Source organism: Aegilops tauschii, chromosome 4, assembly GCF_002575655.3.
Source record: "Aegilops tauschii subsp. strangulata cultivar AL8/78 chromosome 4, Aet v6.0, whole genome shotgun sequence".
NCBI classification, from domain to species: Eukaryota; Viridiplantae; Streptophyta; class Magnoliopsida; order Poales; family Poaceae; genus Aegilops; species Aegilops tauschii.
In genome coordinates, this window is record NC_053038.3 from 506,339,991 (window position 1) to 506,347,927 (window position 7,937).

Sequence of the window (7,937 nt, forward strand, 5' to 3'; positions counted from 1 at the left end):
ACGGGGGCCATGGCAGCGGTGGCCACGGCGGTGACGCAGCAGGGCAGCGGAAGGGTGAGGACGACGGGGGAGCGAGCTATGGGATGCGGTGAGCTAGGAGGGGAGGAGGAGGAGGTGGAGCTCACTGTGAGAGCGTAGGGTCTTGGCAGCGGGCACGGGAAGGACCGGTGGAGCAGGTCGACAGCGAGGTCGCGCGGTGGCCGTAGATGAGGAAGAGGAAGAATGCGACGGCGGTGGCGCTCCCGGTCCCGATCCAGTGTCGAGGAAGAAGAGGCGGACCACGATGGAGCTCCCGGACTTGTCGGAGCGGCAAACGATGGTCGGTGGCCGCGGGAACGACGGCGGCAAGTCGGCGACCGCGCTCGGGCGGTGGGGAAGGAGGCGGCAGCGTGGATCTCGGGGGAGAGGGAGAGGCGCAGAGGCCGAGAGGGTGAGCGGGGGCGAGTGGGAGAGGGGCCCGAGGAGGCGGGGGCGCTGGCGTCCTTATCCTCGACGCCGGCGAGGGGGGTCCGGCGGGGACACGCCTGTTGCGACCCCGGTCGGGGGAATAGGGGGGAAGGCGACCCGGGGAGGGGCTGAGCCGGCGGTTGGCTAGCTGGGCCAGGTGGGCCGGTCTGGCCTGCGAGCAAGGGCCGCCTGGTCTAGTGAGGGAGGGGGATCCTTTTCTTTTCTTTATTTTTCTTTTTTGTTTTATTTCACTTTAAAATACTTAGGCACTTTCCAAAAAATGTTTTCTCCACAATAATTACCAGTGCAATATTTGGCACCCACCGAACATTTTTGTTTTGACTTTTGAAAACTTTGGGTGTTTGTCACTAATTCATTTTTTTGAATTTGAAATGTTTTGAACTAACAGTTGATTAGCAACAGTAACAGAGATGACATGGCATCATCAGGAGAGTTTTACTGTAGCCTAATTATCCGGGCATTACAAATCTCCTCCACTACAAGAAATCTCGTCCCGAGATTTAGGAGGTAGAAGGAAACAGTGCGGGGTATTCATCACGCAGGCGATCCTCGCGTTCCCAAGTGGCTTCATCTTCAGAATGGTGCGACCACTGGACTTTGAGGAACTTGATCGCCTTCTGACGTGTGCGGCGTTCAGCTTCGTCGAGAATGCGGACCGGATGCTCTTTATAGGAGAGGTCCTGCTGCAATTCGAGCACTTCATGATCCATTGCTCGGATTGGGTCCTTGAAGCAATGGCGGAGCTGTGACACATGGAACACATCGTGAACCTGAGAAAGGTTCGGCGGAAGCTCCAGTTGGTATGCCACTTTTCCACGCCTTTCAAGAATAGTGAATGGGCCAATATAGCGAGGAGCTAGTTTGCCCTTGATCCCGAAGCGGTGAGCACCCTTCATTGGTGTGACTCGAAGATAAGCCTTTTCGCCAGGTTGATAGACCATGTCTTTATGATGACGGTCATACTGACTCTTCTGACGTGACTGAGCAGTCTTGAGATTCTCACGAATAATGCGGACTTGTTCTTCGGCATGTTGGATAATATCCGGACCAAAGAGTGGACGTTCGCCAGTTTCTGACCAGTTCAGAGGGGTTCGTCACTTTCGTCCATATAACACTTCGAAGGGGGCCATCTTCAGAATAGCTTGATAGCTATTATTATAAGAGAACTCAGCATACAGGAGAGATTCCTCCCATTTCTTGCCGAAGGAAATAACACAAGCTCGAAGCATGTCTTCGAGAACTTGGTTGACGCGTTCAACTTGCCCTTGCGACTGAGGATGAAAGGCAGTGCTGAAAGACAGATGAGTTCCCATAGCTTCTTGGAAACTTGCCCAGAATCTTGAAGTGAATAAGCTGCCACGGTCTGAGCTGATAACCAATGGAATACCGTGGAGTGAAACAATCCTGGACATATAGAGCGTTGCCAGATGACTAGCAGTGATCGTTTCTTTGACCGCCAGAAAATGTGCAACTTTAGAAAGCCGGTCAATGACGACAAGAATAGCATCATTACCTTTCTGTGATTTGGGAAATCCAGTGACGAAGTCCATCTCAACATGGTCCCATTTCCATTCAGGAATAGAGATAGGTTGCAGAGTTCCAGCAGGTCTTTGATGTTCTGCTTTGATACGACGGCAAACGTCACACTCAGCAACATAACGAGCAATGTCTTGCTTCATATTAGACCACCAGAATCTCTGACGTATGTCTTGGTACATCTTTGTACTACCAGGATGGATACATAGAGGCGTATCATGAGGTCCATCCATCCATCTCTGCTGACGGAGGTTCGGGTCTGGCTGAGTAAACAAATACTTCAGACTTTGGTGGTCAGTGAAGATCTTGCAACGATTACCGAGAAGGTAATGTCACCACTGCTTCAGCGCATGAATGACAGCATCAAGTTCGAGGTCGTGAACTGGGTAGTTCTCTTCGTGAGGGCGCAATTGCCGAGAGGCATAAGCAATCACTTTGCGGTCTTGCATAAGGACACAGCCTAATCCTTGACGGGAAGCGTCGCAGTAAATGACGAAGTCCTTCTTAGTATCAGGTGGAGCTAGAACTGGGGCAGAAGTCAACTTGTCTTTGAGTGCCTGGAAACTTTCCTGACATTTGTCTGTCCATTGGAACTTGACGCCCTTATGCAACAGGCTAGTCAGAGGCCTGGCGATCTTGGAGAAGTTCTCAACGAATCGACGGCAATAGCTGGCGAGACCGAGAAAACTTCTGACTTGCTTAACGTTCTTGGGAGGAGTCCAATCAAGGATAGCCTGGACTCGTTCAGGGTTGACGGCAATACCATCCTTAGAGATGACATGCCCAACATAGGTTACTTCGGGTAGCCAGAATTCACATTTGGAGAACTTGGCATATAGTTGATGCTCTCGTAGCTTTTCCAGCACAAGACGAAGATGTTCAGCATGTTCTTCTTCGTTCTTGGAAAATACCAGGATATCATCCATATAAACCACGACGAACTTGTCGAGGTAATCCATGAATATATAGTTCATCAGACGAGAGAAGGTGGCTGGAGCATTGGTCAAACCGAAAGACATGACGGTGTACTCGTATGAACCATATCGAGTCACGAAGGCGGTCTTTGGGATATCCTCTTCGCGAACACGGATCTGGTGGTAACCCAACCTCAAGTCGAGTGTAGAGAACACTGATGAACCCGCCAGTTGATCATATAGATCATTGATCCGAGGAAGAGGGTATTTATTCTGAATGGTAGCTTGGTTTATAGGACGGTAGTCTTGAACTAATCGGTTTGTCCCATCCTTCTTCTTGACAAAGAGAGAAGGTGCTCCCCAAGGAGAGCAACTTCGGCGAATGAATCCTTTGCGAAGAGATTTGTCGATTTCCTCCTTAAGCTCAAGGAGTTCATGCGGCGGCATCTTGTAGGGTCGTTTGGCTATAGGAGTGGTGGCTGGTTTTAAGTCGATGATGAATTCAACAGCTCTAGTAGGGGGAATCCCTGGAAGTTCTTCAGGAAAGACGTCGAGGAATTCACGCACGACGGGAATGTTTTCAATGCCCTCGAGTGGTGCAGCGTTCAATGCATTCAATGCATAGAGCCTTGCCTCGGCATTTTGCACCAGAAGAGCTTGGTAAGTAACTATTTCGTCTGAAGGGTGTAGCAGATGGACGGTCTTAGTGGCGCAAACGATTGAAGCAGTATACGCTTTTAACCAATTCATTCCCAGAATGAGATCAATGCTACAGGACTTCAGTACGATGGGAGAGACAAGAAATTCCAGTCCTTCAATTTCAACAGGAACGTCGTGACTAACCATAGAGGTTTGACATTGGCCCGCAGGGGTGTGTACCACTAGCGGAGTTTTCATCTCTTCATATTTAATGCCATGCAGGAATGCAAATTCTGATGATATGAATGAATGGGATGCTCCTGTATGAAATAAAATGGATGCTGGTACTGAATTTACGAGGAGTGTACCCATCACAGTAGCAGGCTGGTCTTGAGCTTCATTGAGATCAACGTGGTTGGCATGAACACGACCATAAGACTTGGCCTTGTTGCTGCGGGGCTGGTTGCTTCCATGGCCAGTTGCTGGAAGGGCCAGTTGATTCTGGTTCTGGTTGCATTCTCTAGCACGGTGTCCTGGTTGACCACACCTGAAGCACAAACCATTATTGGGAGTGGGAACAGGAGCTTGGGGTGGTGGAGCTGGAAGTCTTGACTGCCTAGATGGTGGTGGAGGCAGACGAGGTGCAGCATAGATCTGCCTTGGGGAAGATGCATTTGGACGGTACATGCTGTTCGGGATCCATATCTTACGCTTCTGTGAGGGCGGGCCCGAAGATGAGCCCGTGTCACGGTTGCATCTGTGAGAGCTCTGGTATTGCTGCAGACCAGTTTCGACATTGATGGCCTTGTTCACCAAGGTGGCGAAATCAGCAAAGTCATGCACTAGAAGTGCAAGCTTGATGTCAGCTTGAAGGCCGTCACGGAACTTCTCCTGTCTACGGGCATCAGTTGCAATGTCCTCTTCAGCATAGCGGGACAAGTCCAGAAACTCCCGCTGATAAGCTTCAACAGTTTTGTTGCCTTGGGTGAGGTTGCGGAACTCACGCTTCTTCCGGTCCATGACCCCCTGAGGAATGAAGCGGGCACGGAAAGCAGCTTGGAAGTCAGCCCAGGTGATGATTGTTCCAGCTGGCAGAGTACGCCTGTGGCTGTCCCACCAATGAGCTGCGGGTCCCTTCAGGAAGAAGGAAGCAAAGGTGACATAGCTGGCAGAGGCTACATCGGCAGACTCCATCTCATAGGTGATGTCACGGAGCCAGTCATCAGCATCCAGAGGCTGAGTTGAGCTGCGGTACACAGTTGGGTTGAGGCGCATGAAATCCTGCAGAGTTACTGGGGTTGGCTGCTGGTCCATATTGGGGCGAGGAAACTGAGCCTTCATATTTTCCATGAATTGGCGGTTCAGTTCGAACTGTTGGATCATACCAGCCATGTACTCAGGTGGTGGTGGGGCATTGCCACCACTACCACGACCACCTGGTCTAACCATCCTGCTAATATATAACAGGGGTAGTTCAGCATTGAGAAATTTGCAAAGACAAGAATCATTCATGATGAACCATGCATAATGAAAGGAGCACGATAGCTACTACATAGTAGTCGGCATAACTTACAAAAGGGGTCATGCATAGAGTTCAGTACACAGAGTTCAGTACATAGACTAAAACAACATAGGCGGCACACAGGCTCGCGGTGAATGCATCTAACACTAACAAGCAAGCCTAGATCAGTCCCAAGAGGTACTGTGGAGGTAGGTGTAGCCTGAAAGCTGGTAGTGTCGCATCGGGAACTCCACGTCAGCAACCTGGGGTCCGTGAATACTCTGGTGCAGAACCTGACGCTCAGGTGGCAGAAGAGGTCCAAGTGCGGGAGAGTGGCCTCCCACATCTGGCCAGCCGACACCCTGGGGCATCACAGTCCTGGCTGGGTAGATCGCAGAACGGGGCAGCTCCCTAGATCGGACAAAGGGGTGCAACAGCGTCAGAGCACGGTAAAGGTGCTGACGGGTGGTGTACAACTCGTGGCGAAGAGCTCGGTTAGCTCGATCCAGCCCATCAGCATGCAGAACCAGGTTCTGATGGTAGAAGGGCTCTCGGGTGACAGTGGAGTAGGCAGCAGTATAGTATCCCTCCGCACCAACATCAGATGCGATAGCAATGTGCCTGAAAGGGGAGGTGTCCAACTCCCGATACTCTCCACGAAGACGTGTCAGAGCAGCATAAGCAGCATCGTGGACAGCCATATCGATGGTCACTCCAACACCATGAGCGGTGTGCAGCACAGTAGTGGAGTCATACTCCCGCGAGTAGAGGTGGACGATGGCACGGTACTGCTCCTGGTTAAAGTCCTGGTACTCCTCGTAGATGGTGTACTCAGGGTGCCAGCGATAACCCAGATAGGTCATCATCTCAGCTAGCACAGCAGGTGATCCCGAGGCACCAATGGCCGTCGTGTGGCGCACGACCTGCCTCGTGGGTTCCATCTGAAATCAAAGATGTTTCAAAGGAGTCAAATGACAGTGTGTGAATTGTTCAAAATACTATTCTAAGAAATAACTATGGCTTATCCAACTTTGGGGTGAATTGGGTCACGGGATCCTAGTGTTAGAGTTAGTAAATTCGTTTAACCCGAGTAGAAGAGAGTTCAGAGTCCCAGAGTAAAGGTCGAGGAGTAAAATATCCTAGTACCACCCAATGGCGACGTGGGCCCGTAAGACACACAGCCATGTTAGTAAAAGTTTTGTAATGTCTAGACTCGACTTCGGCCAAGGAGTGTGGAAAGGGGGATTCCTACAGGCAGTCGGCTCTGATACCAACTTGTGACGCCCCCGATTTGACCGTACACTAATCATGCACGCAAATGTGTATGATCAAGATCAGGGACTCACGGGAAGATATCACAACACAAATCTACAACATAAATAAGTCATACAAGCATCATAATACAAGCCAGGGGCCTCGAGGGCTCGAATACAAGTGCTCGATCATAGACGAGTCAGCGGAACCAACAATATCTGAGTACAGACATAAGTTAAACAAGTTTGCCTTAAGATGGCTAGCACAAACTGGGATACAGATCGAAAGAGGCGCAGGCCTCCTGCCTGGGATCCTCCTAACTACTCCTGGTCGTCGTCAGCGGGCTGCACGTAGTAGTAGGCACCTCCAGTGTAGTAGGAGTCATCGTCGACGGTGGCGTCTGGCTCCTGGGCTCCAGCATCTGGTTGCGACAACCAGGTAGAAAGGAAAGGGGGGAAAGGGGAAGGAAAGCAACCGTGAGTACTCATCCAAAGTACTCGCAAGCAAGGAGCTACACTACATATGCATGGGTATATGTGTAAAGGGCCATCTCAGTGGACTGAACTGCAGAATGCCAGAATAAGAGGGGGATAGCTAATCCTGTCGAAGACTACGCTTCTGGCAGCCTCCATCTTGCAGCATGTAGAAGAGAGTAGATTGAAGTCCTCCAAGTAGCATCGCATAGCATAATCCTACCCGGCGATCCCCTCCTCCTTGCCCTGTTAGAGAGCGATCACCGGGTTGTATCTGGCACTTGGAAGGGTGTGTTTTATTAAGTATCCAGTTCTAGTTGTCATAAGGTCAAGGTACAACTCCGGGTCGTCCTTTTACCGAGGGACACGGCTATTCGAATAGATAAACTTCCCTGCAGGGATGCACCACATAACCCAACACGCTCGATCCCATTTGGCCGGACACACTTTTCTGGGTCATGCCCGGCCGCGGAAGATCAACACGTCGCAGCCCCACCTAGGCACAACAGAGAGGTCAGCACGCCGGTCTAAATCCTATGGCGCAGGGGTCTGGGCCCATCGCCCATTGCACACCTGCACGTTGCGAACGCGTTCAAAAGCAGACCTAGCCTAGTAGGCGTTCCAGTCCAATCTGGCGCGCGCCACTCAGTCGCTGACGTCACGAAGGCTTCGGCTGATACCACGACGTCGAGTGCCCATAACTATTCCCGCATAGTTGGTTAGTGTGTATAGACCAAATGGCCAGACTCGGATCAAATACCAAGATCTCGTTAAGCGTGTTAAGTATCCGCGAACGCCGACCAGGGCCAGGCCCACCTCTCATCTAGGCGGTCTCAACCTGCCCTGTCGCTCCGCCACAAAGATCCACTCGCGGATAGTCCTACGAGCCGACCCGACTTTAGGCACCACAGGTATCATGTATAGAGTATATAAGTATATACCCGTGATCACCGCCCAAGTGATCACGACCCGATAGTATAGCACCGCAGACGGACAAGAATGTAGGGCCACTGATGGAAAACTAGCATCCTATACTAAGCATGTAGGATTGCAGGTAAAGGTAACAACAGTAGTAGCAAGGACAGGCTATGCATCAGGATAGGATTAACGGAAAGCAGTAACATGCTACACTACTCTAATGCAAGCAGTATA